This window comes from Helianthus annuus, chromosome 12 (assembly GCF_002127325.2).
Source record: "Helianthus annuus cultivar XRQ/B chromosome 12, HanXRQr2.0-SUNRISE, whole genome shotgun sequence".
Lineage (NCBI taxonomy): Eukaryota > Viridiplantae > Streptophyta > Magnoliopsida > Asterales > Asteraceae > Helianthus > Helianthus annuus.
Genome location: NC_035444.2, coordinates 52,345,945 through 52,361,253, shown reverse-complemented (window position 1 = coordinate 52,361,253; position 15,309 = coordinate 52,345,945).

The window sequence follows — 15,309 nt, the reverse complement described above, 5'->3', positions numbered from 1 at the left end:
AGTAGTAATTATTTTGTAATCATATTTAATGTATAAATTATCTATGAATGTCAAGAGTATTGATGGGTCAACCTAACCATAACTACCCAATAAACAGGCATTGTAACTACCCAATAAACAGACAGAAATATGAATTGCTTTTACCATAACTCTGTGGCTAGCGGATTCTTGAGCCGTAGGTTTCTCCAGTTGACTAATGAACCACCTAAATAAACAAGATAAAAATGAATAAATCAAGTAATATATGATGTTTCTAACATCCTGTGTCAAATACACGTGTGTGCTCTGAGATCATTCATAAGTTATTATTTCAGTATCAATTGATATATACTAATAAAGTATACAACTGCATAAATCGTTTATTTAAAGATTTAGATTATGATTATAATAATATTGTTTTTTGTAATCATAACTAACACATTAGTTCATAAAAAGTTACTTAAACTGATCAAAAAAATTCACCTGAGAACATTCACATATTCTTCCTGTAGATAATTAGGCGTCATAGATTCTGCATAAGCTGATAAGGAAGCTGCAACACACAGATGTAATATAAACAAACCACATTTGTTTCTTATAACGATGGCATACATATATACGTATTATGGATTGATTGGGGTTGTATTTATCTCAAATGAGCCGAATAAAAAATAGATAAAAGGGCAACGGGTCAAACAGGTTGAAGCCACCAAACATCTATATTTTAAACATTTGACCCTCTAAGTTGTTTTATTCAAAAATTTAGATCACTTTTGAAATAATATTGTTTTTATGATTACAAACTAACACTTCAAGTTCTTTATATAGAATATTATAATGCACAAGAAAGTGTTTATGGGTCAACCGACCCGGCCAGTAGTGAAAAGTGACCCGTTACCCAACCCACCCATCTTGGCATCTTTAACTTCTTATCAGTTGAAGGAAGTGTTGAAATCGAAATATATACATAGGTTTTTTCTTGTGGCATCTGTTCTTTCGGCAGCACCACCAGGTAACTCAGAAGATTCCGTTTGCAAGCACTCGAGAAACCCATTGATAAAGCGAGCATTGTCCTCTGCACAAAGAGAGATATTTGTCAAGAACATGCTAAATCATTCTATTCTAATCAGAATATTTGGCATACTAATCCTTTAGAAAAGAATCTGTATCAAATGCATATACTGATGGAGTGATGATATATATGACAACAATTAATTTTTCATTAACTTGTGCTCACATGTAAAAATCGGCTAGATTATTTACCTTCGGGGTAACAACATGTGAGATTGGTTAGAACTTGGACCAGTAACGATGACCTCTGAATCGCGTAAGGCGTTTGAGGAGCCTGCCAGTTACTCCAAGTAGAATGTTGGACGTTGAATTCTGATGTCAAACCCAATACATGTCCAGCTGCTAATGTGGGATTAAAATCCACAACGATCTCCTCTTCAGTAGGCTCAGGATCATAGGAACACCAAGTGGATAAGAACTCTCTTTGAGGCTGTGAAAGCACTCGGGTCAAAAGTTCTGTCTGCATGGTGTTGGAAATACATATGTTCCTATATTAGTTAAACTTTAGTTATGTTATATAATTATTCGAATGATATGTATATGTAAGATATGCAAACTGATAACTAGTATATTAGGGGTAGTATGATAAGCGGTTTAAAGGATAAGCGGGTGTATATATTTAAACTGCATTATAAGGCAGTTACCCGCCAAAAATCCAACCGCCAAATGTAACGTATATGTATGTACTGCCGGCAAATGTTTTGGGTTACCAAGACATTTTCCCTCCAAACAGAAAGTGTCCTTTATCGTATTCATTTCTCTCAATCTATTCGTATTGCATACTTGTGTTCATCATGTCTGCAAATCACGTTAGTTTTTCCGCTGCAAGTGTTAATACATATGCATATGGTGATGATATCCCGGCTGTCCAACATAGTGGTATCAGAGCCACTTCAAGATCCGAAGCAGAAATTAAACCAACAGCCACAACAATGCCATGTCAACATTGTTTTGATGAGAAGAATGAAAGAAAACGAAGATCCCGACGAGAACGTTTATGTTATTACTGTCACTTGCCCGGCCATCAAATATACACATGTAAAGCCAAGGAAAACGATGAAGAATTACAACTAATTCGGCAAGCGGTCAATGCCGGAATAAGAACCCAGAACGAAGAAGTTCACTGTCATGATGAGATGATAGTCACAGGGACAGACGGTGGACAATGGAAGGACATCTGGTATGTTAATTCAACTTTTCATCGTCATTACGTGGGTAATATTGATGTTTTCAAAAGGGTTAAGCACATCATGGGTGTTGAAACGAAATCCGGTATGAATAATTTTTTATTCATACGCGGAGTAGGAATCGTTGAGATGAAAACAGGGAATGATACGCTGAGAATTCCCAGTGTATTTTACTCTCCGGATATTGATCGAAATGTTCTAAGTCTTGAACAACTAACCCTCCAAGGTTTCACGGTCAGAAAATCCGGTGATTCATGTAAAATTTTTCCTATGTTTTCATCTCCGGTGGTGAATTCTGTAAATGATAAAACTGGGCTATCGAAAGAGGAGGAACTGGGGCTAAAAGAGAAAGAAAGACTGCATAATATGTGTGGGATTGATGATGAATTCAAGAATGATTATCTGAATTCCTATTTCGAATCGCTGAATGTGTTGGAGAAAGAAGAAGATGACTGGAATTTAATGATTTTAAAATCGTTAGAATTTCATGATTTCGATGACTGCAAGGCCCTGATGAACATGCTTGATGATCGTGAATACGTATTCAAGTATAAAGTTATATTACAAAAGAAATTTGAAGAATTGGTTCGGTGGTTCCTGTATGATTATATGGGAATCACTTCAAGGCCTATTCCTCCCTACACCACTGATCAAAAGAAGATAGATCTGTTAAGTCTATACATTCTGGTGGCAAATGATGGTGGATATCGAGAAGTTACAACTGAAAATACATGGCCAATTATAGCGAAGGATTTAGGTTTCGGATATGAAGATGGAGATTATATGAGAATAGTGTATGCGATGTACCTTGATGTCTTAGAATATTACTATAAATTCAAGGCAGTTCAAAACAAGGTGCAGGTGAAGGAAATGATCAATGACAATGCTGGTTCGTATAAAGACTGCGAAAGGAAGTCCAGAAGTGCAGACATAAGTCAAGAAGGTGATGCAGGAATCAATCAAGATGATGAGGGTTCGTCACGAGGCAGTCACAGAAAGATCAGAAGTGCAGGAGATGTTCGAGAAGGTGCAACAATGAATAGTCAAGCCGGTGCTGACTTAATGCATTATGCATTGTTTGCTGAGAATGGATGGGCAGACAACTGGAGTGCTCGCAAGAGGAGGAAAAGATTTAATTTTAATCACATGAAGAAGGCAATGGAAGAGGCAAATCGAAGTGTGATGCAGAAGGGTTCCAACATAACCAAAGTTTAAGGGGGTTGTGTTGGAAATACATATGTTCCTATATTAGTTAAACTTTAGTTATGTTATATAATTATTCGAATGATATGTATATGTAAGATATGCAAACTGATAACTAGTATATTAGGGGTAGTATGATAAGCGGTTTAAAGGATAAGCGGGTGTATATATTTAAACTGCATTATAAGGCAGTTACCCGCCAAAAATCCAACCGCCAAATGTAACGTATATGCATGTACTGCCGGCAAATGTTTTGGGTTACCAAGACATTTTCCCTCCAAACAGAAAGTGTCCTTTATCGTATTCATTTCTCTCAATCTATTCGTATTGCATACTTGTGTTCATCATGTCTGCAAATCACGTTAGTTTTTCCGCTGCAAGTGTTAATACATATGCATATGGTGATGATATCCCGGCTGTCCAACACATGGATGTACAACAACATTTACAAATTCGACAAAGTTGGTTTGGGTCAAAACGGCCTCTGTTCATGTTCGTTCATTTAACTAAACAAAAAAAATTTCTTGTTCGTGTTCATTCATTCATTAAACGAACAAACACAAACGAACTTCCTGCTGAATGGTTCACGAATAGTTCGCTGAACATTCCCTTGCAGCCCTACAAATAAGTAAACATATTTATAAAAGCTTACCAAGTTATGGACTGTGAAAGTTTTGAATCCAGAAGCACCAGAGAATATTTCTGTTAGCTTCATTGCATTAATTAGCAAAAGTCCATTTGTTTGGCTTTTCAAATCCCCATCACACATCATATCTAGCTCTTCAATCACCTAAAGAAGTTTGTATATGTATAAGCAGAAATAATTTTCAAAAAATCTAAATTATAAGAGATTTGAGAAGTTAACCTTCAAAACTGTTGCCTGAGCAAAACCCTTGCCTTGAGGGGTGCTGGAAGCCATATCCATGAAAGATGAGCTTTCGGCTTGACAAAGAAGTAGCATCTGGAGAAAGAATCGTTGAAAGTAACTAAAAAAAGCATTGAACAAAATAAAACATGATACGACAATGTCTACACGTGATTGGGCTTACGATAGATAAAACTTTTGCTTTAAGCCTATTAACCACACTTTCAAGAAATGGATCATCATGCTGTGGCAGGTTTAAGGAGTCTTGAACCAACCGAAAAACAGCACCTCCTCCACATAGTTCCTGGAGAACGATAGAATACAAATAATCAGTGTTAAATATATTGGAAAAATGTTTATTCTGCTCAGAAAATATATTTTTATATGTAAATGATTTAGGATGTTTTAAGCATTGAGAAGAAGAAAAAAAAAACTTTGCTCAACCCTTTGACCCATTTGACTCGTTTCCATATTCTATTTGACCTTTTTTTCAACGAGGCGCTCCCGAAATAACAGTTGTTTGCATAGTGATTGAATAAACTGCACAGAAGATTCACAAAGATGGAAGAGACAGTAGACTTCATTATTGGGCTGCATGCGAGAGTTAATACACTGTGTTGTCGGCTTCGCTTGAAGAAGATTAATAGTTAAACGGACAGCAGTAAGAGCTGCCGTTGTGAAGTCGACAATCTGACAAACAAATGTAATCATCAGCCACCCATTTCGACAAAAGATTTCAATACAAAAAGCTATAATGCAAATATAAAGATTGTGTCACCTCAGGATGTGCAAGTAGAACATCAGCGATGTCTTTCCACTCTGACGAAATGAAGGCTTTAAGTAAATACATACTATTAGACAACAGCGCTGAGTACAGGACCATTTGGCTTAGACCAAAGTTATGTTTCAGTTCTACTTAACAATTTTTTTTAAGTAAGAAAAAATAAAAAAAATATGTAAAGAAAAGAGTTAAACCTTTCCTAACTGACTAAGAACACGAATCATGCTAAATATGGAATTAAGCATCTCTTCTTGTACAACCATATCTTCAACGAAAACCTACAGCATGAAAAATCAGTTACTGAAATGAAAAGGAAAAAAGATTTAAGAAAATAGCAGATGAAAATAAGTAAAATAAGTACAATCATAAACTTGTCTCGCATGTGCGCACTTTTGAAACTAACTAAATAACTATGTGCATTCTAGACAAGTTTAGGGACTTTGATATACCAAAATTGGTTGATGGACTTTTTCGTATATTTTTACAAGTTTAAAGACTTCAAAAAGTACCAAAATCAGGTAGCAAGACTTTCTTGTACAAAATAAGAAAGCACGTTTGTTTCCGTGGTATAGATAAATTGAAAAAAAAAATTACTAACCTGCGCAAGTGTTGAGTGGTGGGATGCAATATCACATAGAGTATGCAAATATTTGAAATGCTCCTCATCTGGCTTAAGTGATGATACATCTTTCAGTATGTGCTGGACAAGAGGTCTTCCTAGATTTTCCACATTTATCTGAAACATCAAGATGTAAATCAGATTTACAAATAGACAGTCACCAAAGTTTTATGAATAATTAAATAATATAAATGATTAAAATTATAATTAAAATAAAATCTACCTACCTCGAAAGATGATCCATTTATAGTATATTTAATGATACCATTTTTGGCATCTCTTATTAGCTTGCCAAGATCTTTAGAACTTAATACATGAAGCTTTTTGACAGCAGAAAATAAATCAAGTTGCTGCATTTCAAAAGTATTCTACAAGTCAGAATATGTGAACATCAATGAGTTAGATGGACCGAAAATAGAACTCTATGACTATTTGAAAATAAATTGAACAGTCACATCACTAAAACAATTAATATAAATCAACTGTCACAAGTCTATAATCGCAATCATTTTGAATAGAAATCTATTTTTTCTGTCCTAGCCAATAACCATGATTATGTATAATCTACATACTTTAAACTCACAAGATGAATCATATATCTACCTAAAGTTGCTCCTAATAGGTGACTGTGAAAAGAGTGAGTGATGTAAGGAAATGTTTGGATTTGTGTTTTGAGAGTGATTATATGATGACAACAAAAAAGGAAGAACACGGTGGTGACATTATGGCGTTGGAGTTCAATCGGGTGGCTTTGGATTTGGCCGGGGAAGAGGTCGTCAATCCGTGATGAGTCAAGATGTTAGTGAACGTTTCCAGCGTGATGCCATGTGAGATGTTACAAGGTTGGTGTTTTTTATTCGGGTTGAACCAAGACATTGGACGTGATCGAGGTGAAGATCGGGTGTCCGTTAGATGTCATATTGGTTCGAAACCGAGGTGATTCGGTACTGCGGTGAAGGCGTAAACAAACACCTATTAAAGGGGTGATTGTTGGATTATTCAGTGTTTGTTTACGCCTTCACCGTAGTACCGAATCACCTCGATTTCGAACCACTATGACATCTAACGGACACCCGATCTTCACCTCCATCACGTCCAATGTCTCGGTTCAACCCGAATAAAAAACACCAACCTTGTAACATCTCACATGGCATCACGCTGGAAACGTTCACTAACATCTTGACTCATCACGGATTGACGACCTCTTCCCCGGCCAAATCCAAAGCCACCCGATTGAACTCCAACGCCATAATGTCACCACCGTGTTCTTCCTTTTTTTTCCAACAACCCTTTCTGATCACCCTTGTTCAAGAGGCTCTCCACCGACAAAGAAAACAAGCCACCCGCTTCTAACGTTTTCTTACCTTGCCAAACGAAGCAAATCCAAAGCCACCTACTTTGACGGATCTTTTACGCCCGTTTATCACGTACTACGCCAGTCTCCTCTTATCACGAACAAGCCAATCAAGGTACATGCGAAATCTGCTGTTGTCACCGGATATATACCAGTTGCTCAAACCCGCAACTAATAACCGAACAACCTCGTTCTTCCTCCTTTCATCATCGTTAACAGCCACGGAACACAAGTGTTTATCACCGGTCACCTCCGTCGTCTTAAATGGTACGTCTACCACAACAACGACCTACCGAAAACACCATAACGCCTCCGTCTAACGCTGCAACACAGTCCCGAACAGCCCTTCTTTTACGCCTGCCCTCCACCGACCGACACACCCTGCGCCGGCGGAGGCTTCCTCCGTTCTTCTCGAGCCCTAGGCTATGATACCAAATGTTGGTTACAGGCCCCTATCACACACACAGTAACACTTACGGATATATGTAGCATGAAATATGCAGAGAATATATGAAGAAGAAAATAATCCTACACCTATTTATAACAAATACATAATTGTCACATGCTAACTTAAATAACAAAATACACCTAACAAACTGGACGACGTAGGCCATGATCTCCTAATTGGTCTTCATACTTTTTCCCACCTTTGACTCCGATTTAATTGGTCAATCCTAGACCAATTCTAAACAAGTCACATAATGCTAAAATGACCCTTTTAATAATAATTAACTAGCTAACTTAGTAAAATAAAACCCAATAGTTTAGCTACGTGACCCGTATCCGGAGACTTGTTAAACCGCGACCCGATAACGCACCGACCCGTAACCCGTAAACAAACCCAAATAATCCAACAACATATTCTATATAGAAATTGAGTTTGGTAGACAGGATGATTGAACAATGATACTTTGGTTGATTGGTTTGGCCTAAATACACAATAAATTTCATAAATTAATACGTAAACCAAATATCAATGTGAAAATTTACATAAAAAATGAAAAAAAAAGAACCGACTGTTAATGCAAACCGAAAACTAGGGCTGTTCAAAAAGCTCGCGCTTCGGAGCTCGCTCAAAGCTCGCTCGGATTTAGCTCGGAAAAAGCTCGCTCGATTTGGCTCGGTTTAAAAGTGAGCCGAGCCGGCTCGGCTCGGTTAGAAAGTGAGCCTAGCTCGGCTCGGCTCGTAACGAGCCGAGCTGGCTCGGTTCGGCTCGCTTTGTAGCTCGGCTCGGTTTAGCTAGAATTATTTTACTTATAATAAGTTTTAATTTTATATACATTATAATATATTACAAAAAACTGATTATTATTTACATGTATATAGGTTTGTAATTTGATATTTATGGCATATTTGAAGATTGATTACCATATTAATGAACTAATATTGTATTTTATTGAAATTAAAACTTATTTTGCGTTGTTAAACTTGAGTTTGGTTTGAATTGTATTAGGTTGAACTTATTTAGAATATATTCATTTAAATTATTGAATAATATTTTAGTCTATTAAATTTTAAGAGGTATATATTAGTTTTTTTTTATAAAGTCGAGCCAAACCAAGCCGAGCCGAGCTAGCTCGGTTTAAAACCAAGCCGAGCCCGAGCTTAGATTTTCAGCTCGGTTTCAAATCCGAGCCGAGCCGAGCCAGCTCGGTTTATAATCGAGCTGAGCCCGAGCTTGGCCTGGCTTACCGAAAACCCAAATGAAAAACTAAAAATCTAAAAGTCAAACTTTGAAAATTAATACTTTTTAAATAACCCCTCAATATATAACCATTACCTTGTTATAAAACCTTTACAATTAAGCGGGTTAACGAGTTTATTAACCCGATCGTGACCGAGCTTACATGTAATAGGCTATATTATGCAACCCAAAACCTTATTATTTAATTATCGTCTACATGTTTCAATCAGGGGTGTTCGCATGCCGGTTTTGACGGCTTATTGTTTAAACCACCGATAACGATTTTTTATATCAAAAACAAAAACTTTGAGATTTAAAACCGAACCATTACTAATGGTTTGGTTTCGGTTTAGTTTTATGGTTTAGCCTTTATTGGGCCTTTGTTTAAAATGAATAGTATATAAAATAAAAGTGCAAAAATAGAAGTTGACGAAATTTAATCAAGATCGTTTTTTTCTTAATACAAACTTAAAATAGGATGCCAAAAATAGAAGTTTAAAAAAGGTTGTCCATCCAAAATAACCAGAATAAAAATAAAAGCTTAATCTAAAATTCCTAAACAAAGTTTTAAAGGTTGTATAGCATCCAAAGCTTAAGATAAAATACATATAGATAACATAAACCCAACAATTCCACTTCAAAGTTCAAATATAATTTTTTTAGCCAACTAAATCACCGGATAAGCATCTCATCAAAAACCGACCTATAAAACCAAACTGATGACCAGTTTGCACTTGCGATCTTTCATGGTTTATAACCGAACTATGACGTTCCCAATTTTAACCCAGTAAGAAATTGTCACCCAGCTGTATACCAAGGGTTTTATAAAATAAAAAATACATATCTTTTTCAAAACCCTCTGTCATGACCCTCTTCTTTTATTGAAGATTAAAAAAATCATTAATAGATAAACAAACTAATAAAAACATTACTCACTGGTGTAACCTCTTTCCTGCATGGTCCCGTCACCTTTTCAGCCACCATTTTATCTTTTTTAATAGCAGAACTGAAGAGAAAAAACACAAAAAAATATCATACAAAGACACATTTGAATGATTAAACAATAACTGTTTATGATTCTTGACAACAAAACAACATAAACCCTAGATTACCGTCTACAAACAAAAAATAAACAAGAAATTACTGACAAAAATACAGCCAAAATCAAAAGATCTTTGTAAGAATATGTTGATCGAAAACAAATGGGTTGTTGGTGCACTTGTGTCTGTACTTTGTCTGTATTCGGTCTGTATGTAAACGATGTCCTTGTCAGTCCTGTAAGTTGACAAAGTCAACCGTCCTCCTGGTTTGACTTAGTCAACAGTTGAAAGATGTACTGTGTCGAAGGATAAGAGGTCGAAGGATAATGTGGATCCTTCGACCTCATCGAAAGATATGGTTCGAATCATAGACCTTGAAAGATAATCTTTCGAGGTCCTTGATGATCTTTCGAATACTTGGTCTTCGATAGATGATCCTTCGGACCATCTATCAGATCCTTCGATCAGGCATGCTAGGCTGGGTATATATATACCCATGCAGTGTTGAGTTTTAGATAGAGATGCACACAGAAAAGTCACACAGAGAGACACACAGCAGAGAGCATCCTGTCCGAAACACTCACACACTTTGAGAGTTTATAGAACATTTCTGTAAACATTGAGCTTGTAACCGAACCCTCATTGCATTAATACAAGTTGTGTTAATCGGTGAACTTGTGTGTTTGTTTCTCTACTTGCTACTAACTCGGTTTGCTTGCTAGCTTGGATTCCGCACTCGCTAGTAGGTTTGTATAACAAGGTTTAGGTTCGTTATCCTCCGTGAAAAAGGGACCTACAAGTGGTATCAGAGCTTTGGCTCTTTACCTTGTTTAAAACCGGGTTTTTACAAGTTTTGGTGTGTTGAAACACTTGGTTTTGCACCTGTTTTTACTTAGTTTCTTGCATTTTCTTTGAGTAAAAAAGTGTCTAAACTAACCGGGAGTGTTTAAAGTGGGGTTGGGTAACTTAAAAACTTGTTTTTGAGTGTTTTGGTGATTTCCGGCATACTCCGGTAACTATTCCGGTCACCGGACTGTGTGGATAAGATTGTCCATATTTGGTAAACTTTCAGGTCATTTCAAAGTTGGTAGAAATCTGTGTCAGACCTTACCTCCTTTTGCCGAAAGTTGACTTACCAACCTGTCACCTTTTCACCAACCCATCACTTTGTGTCAGTGTGTCAGAACCTCTCGAAAGATATCCTTCGATCTCGAAAGACTATCTTTCGATCAAGGAAGGCTCGAAAGATTATTATCCTTCGACCCATCCTTCGAAGTCCGAAGCATATCTTTCGATAAAGGAATCTTTTCGAAAGACAGGTGTCCGAAAGATAAGGATTTAACTCGAAAGATAAGGATCTTTCAAAGGGGAATCCTTTGAGTTCTTGAATCTTTTGAAATCATTGTTCGAGATTCAACAGTGATCTTTCGAGCACTGTTGATCCTTCGAACAAGATTTGATCTTTCGAAGTGTGGTCTGTTTATTGCTAACAAGTTTCTGTTTTCTTTTAAGATCTTTCGAACTAGGGTCCTTCGACTGTGTGTGATCTTTCGGGTGCTCATCATCTTTCGTGACTTGGACATAGAATTTATTTTTCTTCTCAAAGATGAATCCGAGTTGGTGGGGAAATCCGGCTCCAGACAGTGGAAAATACATGAATACCAGTCAATCTCCATCATGGGCCGAATCTCCGGTATCTACATCCTCACAAACAAATGCCACTCCAGCTGGTCAATGGGCGTTTGTTTCAAATCAAACTCCGAGTATTCAAAGTCTTCTACTAAGCGAAAATGAAACCGGAAGTTTGAACAGGCCTCCAAAGTTGATGCATCTTAATGAATATCCGGGATGGGTTGATCGTTTCCATACATACATTCTTGGTCAAAATACAGAGTTGTGGTTGCGGTTCACTACGGAATTCGATCAATCTATCGAGGTTGCTGCTTCTTCGACAGCTACATTTGCCGATCTTCCTGATGATCAAAAGAAGACGTATGACTTAGAAAAGAAAGCATACGCTATTCTCACTCAAGCACTGAGCAAGGATATTTATCATCAGTTCGTCAGTTTCAAGACTACGAAGAAGCTGTGGGATGCATTGAAGACAAGAGGAGTAGGTAATGAAGCCACACGTCAACTACGACGAGATCTACTGAAGAAAGAATTCGATGGCTTCACATGTATGGATAAGGAGTCCTTGGGAGATATGACAAGCCGTTTCTATCACCTACTTACTGAGCTGACCAACTTTGAAGTCACAACGACTCCAACAGAGGTGGTAAAGAAGTTTGCCGATGCATTGCCTCCTCAATGGAATAACTTCCTGGAAATCTTGAAGTACAACGGAACGTTGAAAACTACAAATATCAACGATTTCGTGCAGCTTCTGGAGAACAAGGATCAGGAAGAAACGTTGAAGGCAAAGAGAGTTGCAGTGCCACAGAATCCAGAGATGTATTATGGCACCTCCACTTCTTCATCTGCAAAAGCCGGTTCACATGCTCCACTTCAAACGGCGTTTGTCACAAGCACGGATATGTATGGCAATCCAGTGCAAGTTCCTGTAAAGCCGCCTCCAACCACAGATCTGTATGGAAATCCAATACAACCACCTCCTCCTCCTCCTGCTCAACAACCACAATATGCGTGTTATGGAGGAACATCATCTGCTGCAGGTCAACAATCAAAGCCAAATACAGTACAGCTTGACACTTCAAGCTTCTCTAAAGTCAGTGTAGAAGTAGCTAAGGAACACATGGAGCTACTTAACACTGTAGTGAGCGCGTACTGTGGGTTGATAGAAGGTCAGATTGGAAACATTAATCTGACACAAGAAGATTACAGGCAGATTGATAAGGAAGAGATGGACTTGATGGATATCAAGTGGGCCTTTGCGAGTGCTGTGAGAAGAGCAAAGGATTGGATGGAAAGTACTGGTAGAACCAGCTTGGAAAGTAAGCGAGACACCAAGTATGGGTTCGATAAGCAGGCTGTTAAGTGCTTCAACTGTGGTGAACGGGGCCACTTTAAAAGGGAATGTACAAAGCCAGCACAGCACGGGAATCAAAATCCCTTCAGAAACCGAGGCAACCAGCAGAATCAGAACAGAAACACTGAGCGTTCATTGGTGCCTGCAAATAACCAAACCAACCGAGCACTTGCAGTTCAGGTGGATGAAGGTTGTGACTGGTCAATCCAGTTGGGTGGTGATGCTCCTGATGGAACAACATGTTTTGCTCAAATTGTGAAAGAGTTAGTTCACACCAGTGGTAGAGAATCTTCTGCCAGTGGTGGTGAATCGTTTGAAGATGAAGACTCTTCTGGTTATAGCAGGAGTGCTGATGAAGAATCATCCAATTCTGGTGATGAGCATATGGGTGAGACATCAAATGCAGCAATCGATGCAGATATTGATGAACTTTTGGAGGAAGCTGCAGCAGAAACTCAAAGAAGATCTATTCTGGTGGATCAAGCTGCTTATACTTCATCTTCTCTCCATTCAGCCTTTATGGCTAATGTCGAAGGTTCATCAAGTCAGGTATGTGTCGATGAACCCACTGCTGTTAATTGTGATGAATGTGCTAGGTTGCATGCTAGATGTGCTGATCTGGAGAAAAGTATGTCTGAGTTGCAAGGCAAACATGATGCTTTACAAGCTAGTTTGTTTGACTTGCAAGACAAACATACTACTGTGAATGAGAATTTGAGTGACTTGCAAAGTAAGCATGACGCTTTGCAAGAAAAATATGATGTGACCTTTCTCCACAATGACTGTGGATCTCTCAAAATGCACAGAAGCCAACATGTTTCATGAAAACCATGAAAAAGAATTTAAGTCAATGATTGAAACATTAAAGAAAGATAAAACTGAATTGACAAAAATGGTTTCAAGAAAACAGACGGACATTAATTTGTATATCTCTCGTCTTGAAACAATGCAAAAAGAGATGGCTTGTGTGAAAACCGAAAGTGATGCGATCCAACTCAAGCTAGACAGTTATTTGAGCTCTAGCTATGTGTTAGATCACATCATTGATGTTCAGAAGGAAAAGAGAGATGTCACATGCATAGGCTACAAGAAGTGTCCACCACCAGTGAGACATAATTATGACGCCATGCCTGATGAAGAGGACAGGGTATTCTTTGAACCTTCTGTGCCTCTAGATGTTAAGGAGTTTGCTGCAGGACTCGGATACCAAAAGGAAGTATCCTCAGATTCAGATGTGTCAGCAGATACATTTGTGAGTGCTGAACAGAATCAAGATCCTCCAGTTGTGATTGAGGATGCTGATTCGTCTGATGATGAATCTGATGATACTGTCCCAGCAAAGTCTGATGCGGTAGTCAAAAATGAGGACATACCTCTTGAGAATCACATTCTATGTGATCCTCCTGTACAACCCGCTAAGACTATTGCAACTGAGTCCTCATCTGCAGAAGAGCCGGAGAGTGTGAATTTGCTGTACACTCTAGTTGGTGATGATAAAATTTACTCAGACAAAGATTTTCCCATTAAGAATGTTAATCAATCCTTAATCTGCAAAGTCTTTGAGAATTCGACGAGTAAGTTCTTGGGAAAGGCAGGACCTAAAGTTACAGTTACACAGTGTCCTCCTATTCCAAAGGCTGAAATTCGAAAACAATTTGGTAACAAGAAATTACCAACAGTGCCAACACAGCAAAATCACACCAAACCCAAAGGTAAAACACCGGCTCAAGCTAACAAGAAGCCGAACCAAAAGAAGAAGAAAAAGGTTAACTTTGTGAAATCGACGGGAACGGACAAAATTGAAAAGTTTGAAAATCAATCTAACTTAGATTTTGTCAAGAAAGCTATTGTCGAGAAAAGAAATGAACCAAGCAGTTCAAAACCTAGTACCTCGGGTTCACAAAGTTCAACATCATCGGCTAGACGATCACATGATTCTTCGGGGTTTGTAGAACGAAGATCATGTTTTGAATGTGGAACCATTGGACATATTATTCGTAATTGTCCATATCTTCATAAACAAAAAGGAAAGGTTGATGATCCCCGTGGCAAAACTGACCATAAGCCAACTGTTTCCACAAAACAAGATCCCCGACTTGTAAAAGAAAGGGAAAAGAAACAGAAAAGGCAACAGGTCAAGAAAATTGAAAAAGCAATTAAAACTGATGTGGTTCAAAAACAATCTGTTGCTGTAAAACCAGAAACTTCTACAATTTCAAACAATCAAGAAGTTAAAATTTTAAAGAAAGATACTGGTAAAACAAAACAGACATGGAAACCTAAATCGGTTACTGAATCAGGGGGACCATCACAATTCACCAACCATCAAAGACAAGAAGTTATTGTCATTGATGAAAATGGAAGACCCAAGACCACAATGGCTTGGGTCCCCATCTCCAACTAATTCATTTGAGTTCATGTGCAGGGTGCTTCAGGAGGAACTATCAGTAGTCACTGGATTGTTGATAGTGGGGCATCCAGGCACATGACAGGCGACATAAAGCTTCTCTACGACGTTAAATCTATTAGAGGAGGTT